The 16,997-nt window shown below is 46.2% G+C and overlaps 1 long non-coding RNA gene across 2 annotated transcripts; it reads left to right on the forward strand.

Moving 5' to 3' along the window:
* The first annotated feature begins 1,321 nt into the window (after positions 1-1,321).
* LOC132541285 (uncharacterized) lies at positions 1,322-16,546 on the forward strand. Of its 2 annotated transcripts, none has more exons than XR_009552437.1 (3): positions 1,322-1,606; positions 9,952-10,028; positions 14,722-16,546. It is a non-coding gene; the product is annotated as an uncharacterized LOC132541285 (long non-coding RNA). The 2 variants fall into 2 exon arrangements; XR_009552438.1 differs by lacking the exon at positions 14,722-16,546 and adding an exon at positions 12,694-12,912.
* Positions 16,547-16,997: the final 451 nt, after the last annotated feature.

Consider the following 16,997-nt stretch of genomic DNA (forward strand, 5'->3'; position numbering starts at 1 on the left):
GCTTCCATGTGCACCGAGCAAAAAGAGTTAATCCTGGTAACATTCTTATCAACTGCAAGAGGATTTTCTTTCCTGAACTCCTCAACAGTACTCACTATTGGGTATGTATGTGTGTATATATATTATAATATCTCTATATATCTTATCTGATAGCTGTGACACAGTATCATCCTACAGTTCTTATAGTCCTCTCATAGATGACAAGCTTAGGGAACAGGCTTTACTAGAACTCTGTTTTGTAGCTAGGGAATCCAAGGAATCAAAAAATAACTTATTGGGGCCGAGTGGTGACACATCTGGTTGAGTGCACATGTTGCAGTGCACGAGGAGCCAGGTTCGAGTCCCTGGCCCCCACCTGCAGGGGGAAAGCTTCACAAGTGGTGAAGCAGGGCTGCAGGGGTCTCTCTCTCTCCTTTATCTCCCCTTTCTCTCGATTTCTGGCTGTCTCTATCCAATAAATAAATAAAGATAATTAAAAAAAAGAAACTTATTTTTTAAAAAAGAAAGAAAACAACTCATCCAAGGTCTCAGTTACTAGTGGACAGGAAACCGGGAGTGATCCTGGGACAACTGAGCCCTGACTTATGATTTATTTTTCCCCAGAGCAATGCTCAATTCTGGTGTATGGTGGTGTTGGAGGTTGGAGCCAGGACCTCTGTTGCCTCAGGCAGGAAAGTCTGTTATGGAAACTTCAGTGACAGCTTCCCCATTCTTAGACCATGACATATCATCTTACTGCGTCCTGTTCGGTCAGGAGGCGTTATTATAATGTGAGGACAGCGCAGGAATGAGTTTTTGTTTTCTTTCCGGGCTTTTCTGGAAGCCTGTCCCAGGTCGGATCTCCTTCCCGTTCATTTTCCCCAAGAGTCAATCAACTCCTTGTTTCCTTTTCTTCATTATTTCTCTTCTCTCCCCTCCCCACTTATTTTCCTGAATCCATCTCCTCTCCTTTCTCCCCTTTTTCTTTCTGGCAGTATATTCAGAAAAGTGAGTTTACTGTACCAAGCTGCACAATTATTTAACATTTAAAAAATTGAGAATATGATGAGAACCGGCAGGAGGAAATGTTGAAATGTAAACTGTTTAGATTTTTCTGAATACTCTATGTGAAAAAAAAAAAACAACCCATAAATCCATTCACACCAAGTCTGAAGGAACAGAGCTGAACGCATGTGTCTGTTTGATTGGGGAATGACTGCTGGCTAGGATGCTTGCCAGAGCAGCACGTGTCTCTTATGATCGGGAGAGAATTTAAGCTGCCGTAGAAATTTTGTAACAAGTTGATAGTGAACAATAAAATACTGAGTGGAGAACAGTCCCACCATCCCTTCCGGCATTGATTTTTCTGTTGAATTTGGTAAGTTCTGTATCTTTGCGACGAAGAGCTCCTGCCTAAGAAGGTACTGCGAGAATCATGGGCACAGAACACAATCACAGAGTCAGGATATTTATTCTGTACCTCACAGCTGGGGTAGCGGAGCAAACTGGACTCAGTCATTCAAGTACCAAAGTCAGCAAATTTCAAAGACTCGGGGTTTGTTTGGAAGGATAGACGAACACTGAATTACAACTTCCGTTGTTGTAATTCACTTCTGTTGCTTTCCAGGTAAGTTTTTATTTCTCTTTTGAGCTCATCACTAACCTAAGTTTTAGTCAGAAGCATAGTGTTTAGTCTCCACAGCTTTGAGACACCCCCCCTCCAACGCCACTTTTTCCTTGTTGTTGGTTTCTAAGCTCATTTCACTGATCACTCAGGTGATCAGAAAAGATACTCATTGTGATTGCAATCTTCACATACTTATCAGGATTATTTTTATTGTCCTAATCAGCGGTCAGTTCTCAAGGATGTCATTCCATATGCACTTGAGTCCATGGGCATTCATTCATTTCTTTCTTTCTTTTTTTTTTTTTTTTGTCTGGATGAATTGTTCCTTGCAGTAATCAGCTTGTGAGGTCCTTTGCTGTTACTGAGCTTTTGTTAATGTATCCCTTGAGGTCAGTCAGTGATAGTTTTGTGAATTTGGCTACATCTACTTTGGGTTGCATTGATAACCTTTATATCTTCCTAGTATCTATCTCTATTTCTGTCCTGTGTGTATGTGTGTGTGGTTAAAAGTCCATTTTGATAGGTATAAGAAAAGCAATTCCTGTACTTTTCCTGTTTTATTACCTAGAAACAACTTGCTCCAGCCTTCCACTCCAGCCTCTTGTTTGTCTTTGTGTGGGTGTAAGGTTCTTGTATGGAGACTTCTTTTGATCCATCCAGGTCCTCTGGTTTCCCAGAACTGAAGCCAGAAACAGCGTATGACACACTTCCAAATGCAAGGTGTCTGTCTGACCCCCTGTCCTTAGTGCGGTTTCCTCCACCTTAGGCAAACATGGATGCTCGTTGGTGAGGTCTCACTGGGCGTCACTGCTGACCGTGTGGCAGCTTTCACGGGGCGAGGCATCCTGCGACTACTTCACCATGGCTCTGCCTGCTTCTTACATCAAGTCTTAGGCGTCATCGGGACTTCTGCTGTGCGTGCCGTGTGAGTGGCCTGGTGGAGTCATTTGGGACCTATGTACTCCTTGAAGAACGCATAGCCAAGATTTCTGCTTTGGCTGTTCTGTTGGACTCTGATATGTAGTTTATTAAGTTCTCAAGGCTTCCCAAGGTTCTGTAACTTGTCGTGTTTTTGACACATAATTTACTTATTTCTCACTGGATTTTGCGTTACAGATTCAGGCTTTATCTTACTCGGTTTATCCTTCTGCTTACTGGTTTTCAGCTTCTAGATTTGGGAACATATCCATCTATCTATCTATCTATCTATCTATCTATCTATTTATTTTTGACAGATCTCTTCTGTTGTGTGTTTTTTTTTTTCCTGGGGATTTTGCCTTTTATCCTTTCCCTCTCATTTTAGTGTTATTGCAGGAAGTACCAGGGAAAATAAATTATATTTAAGATACAAAATTCACCACAGATCTAAGTATGGTGTTTTAAATCAAATAAACCTGGAATAAAAAGTAGTTAGATGGTAGAGCTTATCTTTCAACAAATGAGTTTTCTGGCTAATTTGACTTGAGAATAAGGCAGTGTATTATTAATACTTCTTAAATCCTTCACTAGCACAAGTGGGAGAGAGTATGATTAGAAATTTAACTATCATTTTATTGGCAAGTGACTGGTGTTGCAGCTTCAAGAATCAGAGCCAGACAATGGAGCCAACAAGGAGAAATGTTATTACCGTGAACGGGCCGCAGAAAGAGCTCGCTCTCTTAAAGAAGTCTGCATCCCCAGCAAAGGGACGCCCAGCTTCTGCAGGGGCTGCGGGCCAGGAGCAGAAAGCTCATTGCAGAGCAGAGGCTGCGAGGTTGACGGGGTGGGACTTGGCCCCCATGCTGAGGGTCTGGTCGCCTTAGTCACTGTTCTCTCTTTCTCTCTTTTTATTTATAAAAAGGAAACACTGACAAAACCATAGGATAAGAGGGGTACAATTCCACACAATTCCCACCCCCAGAACTCCGCATCCCATCCCCTCCCCTGATAGCTTTCCTATTCTCTATCCCTCTGGGAGCATGGACCCAGGGTCATTGTGGGATGCAGAAGGTGGGAGGTCTGGCTTCTGTCATTGCTTCCTGGCACTGTTCTCTTTTTCCTGCATCACTGTGTCTGGGAAAGTTTAGCCTTAGGATGGAGAAGCTTCAGGTCCTGTCAGAATGAGCTACACCACTGGGGGAGGGTGTGGGGGAAGCTTTCTCAAGGTCTCCTGCTATCTGGGGCTTCTCCCCTCCCTGCGGTCCGCCTTATTCTTCATTCTCTTCTGCCGTGACTGACACGCCCTTTTCCAACTCACCGGCTTGCAGTGTAGTTCCTGACATACGCGTGCGACTCCCCATCTCCCCACGATAGGTGCCTGTGAAATGCTCTCCCAGCTTAAACTCTTTCCCACCATCGTCTGCCGGGACTCGAGTGGATTTTGTCCCCCTCTCTCTTTTCTTTCTTGTAACCCTATGACATGGGCATTCTTTCTCTGGATGTTGTCCCATAACTCTCTCACATTATTTCTGTGCTTTTCTCATGATTTTAAGTGGCTTCCTTTACTTTTTACTCTCAGCTGCTTTGCCCTCTGCCATCTGTCTTCCTGCTAGTGCTCTCGTCCGTACTTTTCTCTCCTCCTCCTCCTCCTCCCTTTCTCAGTCACTGTGCTCTTGGTTCCTCTGATCAATGTTAAGAAATTTCTGAAAACTTTCATCATTTCTCGGAACTTGTTGGACTCCTCTTTCAGTCCGGTGAGCGTCACTGGGCTCATAGCTTCGGTGTTCTTCTCAGGAGACCTCTAATCCATAGCCCTGTAGAATTTTCTTTTTCAAGCCGCTGCCTGGGTCCATCACTGGAGGTAACTGCCCCGATTTCCCCAATATGCTTGATTCTCAGTGAAGACATGCGTCAGCAGGCTGTGTCCGGGCAGGTCTGGGCAGTGAGTGATTCACCATCACGAGCACCTGGCTCAGGCTATAGGACGCCAAGCCCGAGGCTGCAGCAGGGTCACAGACTGCTGGGAGGACTGTGCCAGTCTTTGCCAATGTCCTGTTTATGTCCCTGTGATCGCACACTCTGATCCTCTCACCGTGGGGACTGGGGCTTTGGAATGAACGGTCCTCACCGTGACTGACTCATGGCTTACAGTTCTTGTCACCCTTTCTCTTCTCTCCCTACTTGTGAAGTTGTGAATACAGGAACCCCCCATGTCCAGCGGAGAAGCCATGACAGAAGCCAGAACGCCCACCTTCTGCTCCCCATAAAGGATTCGGGTCCCTGGTCCCAGAGGGATAAAGAACAGGGAAGCTTTCAATGGAGGGGATGGGACACGGAGCTCTGGTGGTGGGAACTGTGTGGAATTGTACCCCTGTGATCTCACAATCTTGTAAATTAATACTAAATCACTAATAAAAATTAAAAGAAAAGAAAGAAATAGGAAGATGATGTGTAATGGAAGGATGGAAGGAAGGAAGGAAGGAAGGAAGGAAGGAAGAAAAATAGAAAGAAAAATGGAGCTGGGCAGACAGCATAATGGTTCTCCAAAAGATATTCCTGCCTGAGGCGTGAATCCCAGCATCAAGCCAGAGCTGAGCAGTGTCCTGATCTGTTTCCCCTCCCTCCCGCCTCTCATCCACCCCCTTCTCTTTCTCCCTCCCTCTCCCTCTCCCTCTCCCTCTCCTTCTCTCCCTTTCTCTCTCCCTCCCTTTCTCCCCTTCCTTTCTCTTTCCCTCCCTTTCTCTCCCCCCTCATAGCATAATGGTTATGCAAAAAGCCTTTCATGCCTGACACACTAAAGGCTCTCAGTTCAATCCCCAGTACCACCATAAACCAGAACTAAAAAAAGTAGGGCAGGCAGTCAAGCGGGCAGCAGTGAAGGTAGCCAAGTCACGAGGACGGCAGGGCGAGGCTGCAACGGGCACCGGTGTGGAGGTGCAGGTGGTCATGACAGAGGATCAGCCCAGGAAGCAACACCAAAAGCAGTTGACTGGGCCTGGTGATGGCAGTGCTTAGAGCGCTGCGTGGGGAAGGCTGAAGACGTGGAGGCTGAGGCGTGGCCTGGAAAAAACCAAGACAGGACTGTGATCCTTGCCAGGAACCTCTCTGTCCTCACCTACTGGATTTTGGGCTTTCCTCCCCTCCCCGCCCCTCCCCTCCCTTCCCCTCCCCTCCCCTCCCTTCTCCTCCCCTCACCTCACCTCCTTCACTTCACCTCACCTCACCTCACCTCACTTCATCTCACCTCACCTAATCTCACCTCACCTCCTTCACCTCACCTCACCTCACCTCACCTAATCTCACCTCACCTCCTTCACCTCACCTCACCTCACCTCCTTCACCTCACCTCACCTCACTTCACCTCACCTCACCTCACCTCACCTCACCTCACCTCACTTCACCTCACCTCACCTCCTTCACTTCACCTCACCTCACCTCACCTTATCTCACCTCATCTCCTTCACTTCACCTCACCTCACCTCACCTCACCTCACCTCACCTCACCTCACCTCTCCTCACTTCATCTCACCTCACCTCATCTCACCTCACCTCATCTCACCTCATCTCCTTCACCTCACCTCACCTCACCTCACCTCACCTCACCTCACCTCCTTCACCTCACCTCACCTCACCTCACCTCTCCTCACCTCACCTCACCTCACCTCACCTCACCTCACCTCACCTCACCTCACCTCACCTCACCTCACCTCACCTCACCTCCCTTCCTCTTCCCCTTCCCCTTCCCCTTTTCCCTCCCCTCCCCTCCCCTTCCCTTCTCTCCTCTTCTCTTCTTTCTGTGTATTCACCACTCATTTCCATGCTGGTATTTCCATGCACATTGCATTTTTTGTTGTGGATATGGTGTCAAAAGAAAACAATATGTCCCAGTCCACCTCCATCTTGATGGGAAATCCCTGATTCTGTTTAATTGGGATGTCTGGAGTCTATCTACTGCAACATCAAAATTAATGGTTAAATAATCATTCAGTAGATTTCTATAAAAAAATTGAGGGAGTATCATTCTTTTTTTAAAAAAATTTTTTATTTGTAAAAAGGAAACACTGACAAAAACCATAGGATGAGAGGGGTAGAACTCCACACAGTTCCCACCACCAGGACTCCGTTCCCCTCCCCTCCCCTGATAGGGGTAGCATCATTCTTAATGTAATAATACTAATATGTGTCTTTTTCTTATGGAGATCTTTGGCCAAATAGTCACTTTAAAATCTGCCAATAGACTAGAGTGTTTTGATTTGCTCTTGATGTGACGCAAAATACAAGATATGAAATCAGCTTGTAGGGAAAATTTTACCCGCTGCCAAAAGCCGTTATTTGAAAAACGTCTGGACTCTGCACACATATTTTTTTAATCATGACATACTAACACTTAATACTTATTGTAGTTATTTAACTTGATCATTGTGCCAAAGAGATAATTGATCTTCTTCCTGTAGGAGGACCATGAACAACAACTCCCTAATTTTGCATGTCTCTGTTCCATAATGACAGTCTGTCATTTTCTGTAATTTCCCGGAGACAGTGAACAATGTGTGTAGGCTGAATGTAGTTGCTAAGTAACCACCTTTTAGAACTTTCTTAAATATAATTGCTTCTCTGCTAGGAAAACCCTGATCCAGCTAATCTGCATTGAACCGCTCCCTAAGAAACTCAACTTAAATACCCCTGTGCTTTTAATTTCAAATTATTTGCCTTTTAGAATCTGCTAAGGTAAGCTCCCTGGTTATGATTATTATTTGCTTTTGAACAAGGCAAGACTTCTAAATGATCATTAGTGCATGGTCACTTTCCCAGCTCTTTTTCTTGTCTTTTTTTCCTTTCCTTTCCTTTCCTTTCCTTTCCTTTCCTTTCCTTTCCTTTCCTTTCCTTTCCTTTCCTTCCCTTCCCTTCCCTTCCCTCTTCCCTTCCCTTCCCTTCCTTCCCTTCCCTTCCCTTCCCTTCCCTCCTTCCCTTCCCTTCCCTTCCCTTTCCTTTCCTTCCCTTCCTTCCCTTCCCTTTCCTTTCCTTCCCTTCCCTTCCCTTCCCTTCCCTTCCCCTTCCTTCCCTTCCCTTCCCTTTCCTTCCCTTCCCTTCCCTTCCCTTCCCTTCCTTCCTTCCCTTCCCTTCCCTTCCCTTCCCTTTCCTTTCCTTCCCCTTCCTTCCCTTCCCTTTCCTTTCCTTCCCTTCCCTTCCCTTCCCTTCCCTTCCCCTTCCTTCCCTTCCCTTCCCTTTCCTTCCCTTCCCTTCCCTTCCCTTCCCCTTCCTTCCCTTCCCTTCCCTTCCCTTCCCTTCCCTTCCCTTCCCTTTCCTTCCCTTCCCTTTCCTTCCCTTCCCTTCCCTTCCCTTCCCTTCCCTTCCCTTCCCTTCCCTTCCCTTCCCTTCCCTTCCCTTCCCCTTCCTTCCCTTCCCTTCCCTTCCCTTCCCTTCCCTTCCCTTCCCCTTCCTTCCCTTCCCTTCCCCTTCCTTTCCCTTCCCCTTCCTTCCCTTCCCCTTCCTTCCCTTCCCTTCCCCTTCCTTCCCTTCCCTTCCCCTTCCTTCCCTTCCTTCCCTTCCTTCCCTTCCTTCCCTTCCTTCCCTTCCTTCCCTTCCCTTCCCTTCCCTTCCCTTCCCTTCCCTTCCCTTCCCTTCCCTTCCCTTCCCTTCCCTTCCCTTCCCTTCCCTTCCCTTCCCTTCCCTTCCCTTCCCCTTCCTTCCCTTCCCTTCCCTTCCCTTCCCTTCCCTTCCCTTCCCCTTCCTTCCCTTCCCTTCCCCTTCCTTTCCCTTCTCCTTCCTTCCCTTCCCTTCTCCTTCCTTCCCTTCCCTTCCCCTTCCTTCCCTTCCCCTTCCCCTTCCTTCCCTTCCTTCCCTTCCTTCCTTCCTTCCCTTCCTTCCCTTCCTTCCCTTCCCTTCCTCCTTCCCTTCCCTTCCCTTCCCTTCCCTTCCCTTCCCTCCCTTCCCTTCCCTTCCCTTCCCTTCCCCTTCCTTCCCTTCCCTTCCCCTTCCTTCCCTTCCCTTCCCTTCCCTTCCCTTCCCCTTCCCTTCCCTTCCTTCCCCTTCCCTTCCTTCCCTTCCCTTCCCTTCCCTTCCCTTCCCTTCCCTTCCCTTCCCTTCCCTTCCCTTCCCTTCCCTTCCCTTCCCTTCCCTCCCTTTTTCTTTTTCTTTTTTCTTTTGCCTCCAGGGTTTTTGCTGGGGCTCCATGCCGACGCTATGAAAGAGAAATCGAGAGGAAGGGGAGATAGACAGGGAGGGAGAGAGACAGAGAGACACCTGCAGCCCTGCTTCACCACTCGTGAAGCTTTCCACCTGCAGGTGGGGACTGGGGGCTTGAACCCAGATCCTTGCGCTTTGTACTTTGTGCGCTTAACTGGGCGCTCTACTGCCTCGCCACCCCCCACACACATACACTGTTTTTCTTTTAAAATTACTTTTATTATTATCTTTATTTATTGGATAGAGACAGGCAGAAATGAAGAGGCAGAGGGAGTAATAGAGAGAGGGAGATAAGGAGAGACACCTGCAGCCCTGCTTCACCACTTACAAAGCTTTCCCTCTGCAGGTGGGGGGACTGGGGGTTCTAACCTGAGTCCTTGCACATTGTCACTCCTTGTTTTTCTTTATTTCTTTTCTTTTCTTTTTTTTTTTTTTAAATATTTACTTATTTATTTATTCCCTTTTGTTGTCCTTGTTGTTTTTATTGTTGTGGTTATTATTGTTATGGTTGATGTTGTTCGTTGTTGGATAGGACAGAGAGAAATGGAGAGAGGAGGGGAAGACAGAGAAGGGGAGAGAAAGACAGACACCTGCAGACCTGCTTCACCGCCTGTGAAGCGACTCCCCTGCAGGTGGGGAGCCGGGGGCTCAAACCGGGATCCTTATGCCGGTCCTTGTGCTTTGCGCCACCTGCTACCGCTCTATACAGCACTTTTTACTGTGAAGGAGTAAGTTCCCCAAGTTGATTCAATCAGGAGTCCCCCACATAGAAAGCTAGGTGATTTTAGCGATTAAGAGCAAACTTTTAGAGGACTAGACAGTGGCGGAATGTCCCCCTTTGCCAACCCAAGGACAGCAGAGAATTTCTGACTAAGAATGTTACCGAAACCTGTCTATCTTGTGAACTTTGTGCCGTGATGGTTACCACCAGCCTGCCCGCTTGCTTCCTGGTGCCGCATGGTAGTTTCGGAACATTTATTCTAGGAATGTACTCATGTGGCCCCCTTGAAGCCCCCCACTCCTGTTGTCTTTAAAAGGAGATGAGCTCCCAGCATCTGGGTCTCTCTCCCAAACAACGGGGCCACTGACTGCCACTCCAGCTTTCAGGGGAACCCTTCAGGTTTCCTGAGGTCCCAGTGTTCTGTGTCTGCTCTGTGTCTGTACATGCGTAAGTTTGTAATAATGGCTATTCTGTGTGTTGTGTGAATAAATACTTCAACTTCCCCTATTTCTTGTGTCAGCCTTAGTCTGTCTCAGCTTGTCATAGGTGCAGTCAGATGCAAAATCCTTAACATTTACAGCACTTGAATGGCCTGTGGTAAGTACTACCTAGTCTTAGCTTTTTTTTTTTGTTATTATACTTATTATATCTTGAAAATGCATAATAAAAATTTTCCCTCCAGAGCACTGCTCAGCTTTGATTTATGGTGGTGCTAGAAATAAAACCTTGGAGCTTTGGTGCCCTAGCCATGAAACCCTTTTTGCATATCTATTACACTATCTCCTCAGGCCTGGAAGGGTTTTCAACAGACAGATTTTTTTGGGGGCGGACACAGTGTGGGGCATATTTACTCTTAACCAAAAAGTAAAATTCACAGAAAATAGACAATTGTCTGAATACTCCGTTCAATAAAAATTCCACAATGGTATTATTTTTCAGTCATTTTGATAGCCAGTGTATATGCAAAGCATGAAAAGTCTTATCAGTAAAGAATTCAGTGAAGACCAGGGCACAGCAGAATTGAGGTTCGGAGCTAGGGAACTACCTCGTTTGGATAATGTGTTACTTCTCCACATGCTGACGTAGGTCTGAGCCAGGGCCCCACTGTACTGAGGAAATCTTGGGTATTGTGATGCTTAACTTAAAAAGAATAAAAAAGTGTTGGGGGAAAGCAGGGTCAAGAAGGAGTTTCCCTCTGGTTCCTTTGCTGCTCTGATGAAAAAGAATTTCAAAGGACATGAGTTCAGGAGTATGGTTTTTAAATCCTTTATTAGATGAGCAAAGTAAAGAGGAAAGACTCAGGGGATTGATAACCTGAGGGTCTCTGGGCCCAAAAACCCAGGCTAAAAACCCAAGGTCCATGACCAAGGCCCAAGACCCCACCTCTGTTCAAGATGTGCTCCTTTTATAACACCCTCCTCACACCACACTGGGCCCCACTTTTCACTGGCCCAATGAAGCAAACTCCTCCCCCTTCATATGATGCGAAAGGAGAAACCCCTTCACCAAGTGCCTCTCTGTCCCACCTGTGCAAACTCAGTGAAGACAAACGACGCTAGAAATATGCTAGCGTGCACCCCACTTCCACGTGTGCAGACACCTTGAGAACAAATATACTCTTCAAGACCCCCATGTCCTGATTTTCCATCAACAAAAGTGAGTTTGAGTTTTATTAAACTTTGAAAGTATACATTTCAGGTCTTGGAGATGGTATTATTGTTGTTATTGTTATTTTGGTCAGGGCAGACAGAAAAAAAAAAACAATCTCCTGAATTAGTCACATTCCCCAGGCATGAGCACAACTCGTGAGAAACTCCAAGGGCGACTGTCGAGAGAGCTTTTTCCGCTCGCACCAAAACATGCTTGACTTTGGCCAGTGTGGCCGTGGAGGAGGGAGAAGTGGAACCACATGCCATTTTGCTTGATTGCACCGTGACTGCTTTTATGCCGTTGATATCAAACTGTGTCTCATCAGAGACGACTGTAACTCTAGTGACAAATAATACACTTTTTCTTTACCATGTCTAAGTCATATCTAACAGATGCAGCACCCTTCAATAAAGAAAGACCCTCCCTTTCCCGTCCGTGGTTCAGGTGTTGTTCATAGGCAGTGTCAATGGACTTATGTTATATATATATTTAATTTTATTAATAATTTAATAATGATTGACAAGACTGTGGGAAAAGAGGGCTACAATTCCATACAATTCCCACCACCAGTTCCACATTCCATTCCCTCCACTGGAAGCTTCCCTATCATTTATCCCTCTTTGAGTCTGGACCAGAATTCTTTATGGAGTGCAGAAGGTTGTCGGGCTAGCTTCGCAGGCAGGAGAGAGAGACGACCAGGGACTCATGGCTGAGTGGTGCGCAGTTCAGTCTTTATTCATGTGGAATGCAGCGCAATCTAAGCTATCTCTAATCACAATCCTGTCCTTATCTATCCTGAGGAGGAAGAGTCAGGTCTGAAGAGGATGTATGTAGGATAGGGGGTGGGGAGAAGGAAAAAGCTGCAAAACAGTGAGGATTAAACCAATGCCCTGGAGGCAGGGTGGTGCTTAGTTAACAGTGGTTATGTAAATAGAACACAGTGTTAAGCAGGGGGGATTAAACCAATGAAACAGAAGGGGTCTTAGAAGCAGAATTTAGAAGCAGACCAACAGAAGGTGGGAGTTCTGGCTTCTGTCATTGCTTCTCCACTGGACATGGGTGTTGGCAGGTGGATCCACACCCCCAGCCTGTGTCTGTCTTTCCCTAGTGGGGCAGGACTCTGGGGAGGGGAGGCTCCAGGACACATGGGTGAGGGCGTCTGCCCAGGGAGATCTGGTGGCATCATGGTAGCACCTGCAACTTGGTAGCTGAAAAGCATTAAGATATAAAGCAGAAGAAATTGTTTAATAATCAGGAACCTAGAGGTAAGAATAGAGCAGGTGATATTCGGGGACTGCATGTTGGAAGGAGCTAGGAAGTCAGTCTATTTTAGGTCTATTCTAGGGGCTCGTGACTTCACTAATTTTTATCTGAGCCCCACAGCTAACATGCAAGTGAGCTAAAAGTATTGTCTGGGGAGGTGGTGTCAGAGTTGGGAATAGGACTAGCAGGATGGATCAGGGGAGAGAATAGCTCCCCAACACAGGAAAAGTATATAAATATTAGACGTGTGTTATTTTTATTTCAAAGTGTAAAGAAAGCTGAGTTGCTGTGTGCTTGTTGATGGTGCTGCAAATGTAGCAAAACAATGAACATGGAACTTATTGTCCAGAACTCAACAACAATGTCCTCTTCTGGAGCAAGTGGATGGAACTGGAACTTTACAGCAGGACTCATCTCAGTGAGTTAAACATCTCTGTGACATTTCAGATGCCAACAAGTACTTGGAATTCCAGGCAACAAAAGCAAGTTAACAACAGGATAAAGGCTCTTTATTCTGAGCATCTATAGTGCACTTATGACTCAACATGCAAGCACTTCACAGCACTGACTTAGCCCGGAACTGTGACACATAAAAGGAATGTAGTGCTAATTGTTCCTGAGAGTGGCTTGCTTTGTGGTAAACAAATGGTAAGGATTGCAGAGCATACACAATTACCCTCTTTCTCTCTGCAGCCCCCATCCTAATTAGAGTCTGGAAATGCCTAATGGTTTGCACTGGGGGGTGGGGGGCACTTTGAACTCCTCTGTGTCAATGTTGGATTTACTAGGGTCTCAGACCCTCTTCAGTGGCTTTCCAAGGAAGAGGCCTGGACCTTGAGACCCCATAATGGTTATGCAAAACTGCTTAAGGGCCTGCCATTCTGAGGTCTCACATTCCATCTACCACCAGAAACCAGAGCTGAGCTGTCCTTTGGTCAGACATAGGAAAAACAAAACAAAACAAACAAAACAAAAACTAGTGTAGTTGGTTTACTTTTATTGACTCAATTTAATCCTCAGGGAACTTTATATAGTATGTGACCTCTTGCTCCCCTTTTAAAGATGAAGAGACTGAGACAAGAGAATGACTGTGCTATTTACTATGGTTAATTTACTATGATCAGAACTGAATTTGATTTTAGAAAGTCAGGTAGTATGAATATATATATATATATATAGGCCCTGGGTCAGATCAATGAGGTAAACAGTTAACGGTATTTATAGACTTTCCTCCTGTTTGCAAGCTCCTCTCTGCTCTAATCCAGCTTTCTAGGCCTATTTTCAACTCTGACACCTTCTTCCCAGACAATACTTTTAGTCCACCATGTGCATGTTAGCTATCAGGCTAAGGTGAAAATTACTAAAGTCATGGGCCCCTTGGAACATACCTAAAATAGACTTCCTAGCTTCTTCTGACATGAAGACCCCTAATTTTACCTGCTGTGTTCCTACCTTTGGGTTCCTGCTTATTGAACAATTTGTCCTGCTTTATATCTTACTGCCTTTCAGCCACCAAGTTGCAGATACTACCATGACGCCAGCCTGATCTCCCCGGGCAGACGCCCTCACCCATGTGTCCTGGAGCCTCCCCTCCCCAGAGCCCTGCCCCACGAGGGACAGACAGACACAGGCTGGGGGTGTGGATCCACCTGCCAACACCCATGTCCAGTGGAGAAGCAATGACAGAAGCCAGAACTCCCACCTTCTGTTCCCCATAGAGAATGTTGGATTTTTTTTTTTTCAACAGAGCACTGTTTAGCTCTGCTTTATGGTGGGATAGGGGACTAAACCTGGAACTTTGGAGCCTCGGGCATGATAGTCTTTTTGCAAAATCATTATGCTATCTATGCCCACCTCAAAAAGAATTTTGGTCCATACTCCCAGAAGGATAAAGAATAGGGAAGCTCCCAGAAGGGGGTATGGGACACAGAATTCTGGGGGTGAGAACTGTGTGGAATTGTACCCCTGTTATCTTACAGTCTTGTTAATCATTATTAAATCACTAGTGAAAAAAATTTAAAAAGAGTACTTGAATCATATGATTGTTGAGAGGGTTAACTGAAATCTATGGAAAGCTTCTTGGGCTCAGTAGTATTCCTCTCCACTAGGCTTTGTTGGAATTTCACCCGTATTTCTGCTGACTGATTTTTCTATAATTCATCTGCAGAGCAGATTCTGGTCATTTCCATCTCTTAGTTCACTGGCCTTGACGCACCGCTAGGGCGGACTTTGATGTACAAATAATCAGGAACCATTTCTAGCCAGACAAGTTACCCAGGTATGTTTCCTCAGAGTGCCAGATACTCTGCTACATCTTTTGGTCGGTATAATGTTTTATCTTTTTAGCACGTTGATTGATTTACTCATTTTATTACAGGACAGAGGGGAACTAAGCAGTGCTGGGGAGATACAGAGGGACAGAGGAAGAGAGACACCTGCAACTCTACTTTGCTGCTAGTGAAGACCCCTCCCCCTGCAGATGGAGACGAGGGGCTTGAACCTCGGTCTTTGCACATGGAGGTGTGCGTGTTCACCTGGGCGCACCACACCTGGCCTTCTAGATCCTGCTTTCTATTTGTCTTTGTTAAGTCACTTTTTTAGAAATACTTTCTGACACATGTAATGCTGGGTATTGAACTTGGGACATACGTATGCTTGAGAGTCCAGTGTTTTATTCACTGCACCACCACATGGACGCCAGGCATATTCTCTGAGATAAGGGGAATACAGATGAAATAGATGATCTCAACTAGTCCCCAACATCAGTTGGTAGCAATCACTTTTCTTGCCATTTCAGGGTCTACAGAAGAGAGGAAACTGGCCAGTGACTATGGAGGCGATACTCAGCTAGGTATCCAAACCATGCACATCTGCCTCAGTACTGCGGATACTCAGCCAGGTATCCGAACCACACACATCTGCCTCAGTACTGCGGATACTCAGCCAGGTATCCAAACCACGCACATCTGCCTCAGTACTGCGGATACTCAGCCAGGTATCTGAACCACACACATCTGCCTCAGTACTGCGGATACTCAGCCAGGTATCCAAACCACGCACATCTGCCTCAGTACTGCGGATACTCAGCCAGGTATCCGAACTACGCGCATCTGCCTCAGTGCCCATTGGACTTCCTATTTCTTCTCCCCAGGGTCCTTGGGAAAAGAGGGGAAGCTGACAAGACCCAGTTAGGAGGAAAGAAAGCCCAGAGGGATGAGTGAATGGCAGAACTCCGCAGAGGGAAGGAAGCAGCTTTTGCTAGAGGACAGGTGAGCAGCAGGTTGGCTGTGCCCGAACTTTTAAAACATATCTTTATTGATTGATTTATCTATTGGATGGGAACAGCCAGAATTCAAGAGGGAAGGGGCTGATAGAGAGGGAGAGAGAGGGGGGCTGGGTGGTGGTGTGCCTGCCTGATCGCATGTGTTACAATGCTCAGGGACCTGGGTTTGAGCTTCCGTCCCCACCTGCAGGCATCTCTTTCCCTCGCTAGCTTCCCCTCTCATCTCGATTTCTGGCTGTCTCCATCCAATAAATAAAGATGATAAAAATAAGAGGGTGAGAGACAGAGGCACCCACAGCCCCACTTCAGCATTTGCAAAGCTTTCCCCCCTGCAGGTGGGGTCTGGAGGCTTGAACCTGGGTCCTTGAGCTCTGTAACATGTGCACTCAGCCAGGTACGCCACTGCCCAGTCCCACATCAAGTAATTCATCTGGCTATTCATTGGAATGACTTGATTTCCTTCCTACCTGCAAGTTTGAGCCACCACTTCTAGGGCTGGATCCTGGGAAAAGATAGTTCTGTCTTGTTCGTCACACATAGACATAAACAAGACTAACCTCTATGACGTGAGGTCTAATTTTAGTAGAACTGTCACTGAAAATAAAGCACTATTTATGATCTTGCTGTGGTGAGCGATCCTTTGTTACCTGGAAACAGTGCTTCTTAGAGAGAATTATCTCTCTGTGAAATTCTTGAGTTGTCCTAAAATGTTCCCTGTTGTGACCACGGACTGTGAGCTCAGACTGACAGGAACTCAGAGGTCACACAGGCTCCTGTGCTAAATAGAAATAGATGTAGTAGTGAGTTTATGTGTGACTTAGAAAGGAAGAGAAGATGGGACCACAGAGAAAGAAAATAAGGGCAAATCTGTACAAACATAGACAGATGGCTGTAGAAATAATAGTTACCCCACATCTGCAGCCTTCTTCTTCTAGCGTTTGCCCTTCTTCCGTAGCCAGTCAACAGCGTCAGGAGCTGCTTGTTGCTGGCTTTGAAAGTGACTGGGATCCATGTGGATTCAGTCGGCTAGGAAGGATCGTCAGTTTCCCCAATGAATGGGGACTCGCGGGATGCACCACGGGAAGGTCGATCCAATGCAGCCTTAGGAGAACTGCCGGAGCTCCCAGTGGAGGGCTGGGGTGCAGAGTTGGTGATGGGGATGGTGCAAAGTTGTTCCCCTGTTTTCTTGTAATTTTGCAATCAATATTAAATCACTAACAGATTTTTTTTTTAAAAAATAGGGTCTTCATGTAGAAAGAAGCTTATTTTAGATATGTTTCAATGACTTATATGACTTTAATAATTTTTGCTTGAGCCTGACAGCTAACATGCAGGTGGACTAAAAGTATTGTCTGTAAAGATGATGTCAG

Source organism: Erinaceus europaeus, chromosome 11 (assembly GCF_950295315.1).
Source record: "Erinaceus europaeus chromosome 11, mEriEur2.1, whole genome shotgun sequence".
Taxonomy (NCBI): domain Eukaryota; kingdom Metazoa; phylum Chordata; class Mammalia; order Eulipotyphla; family Erinaceidae; genus Erinaceus; species Erinaceus europaeus.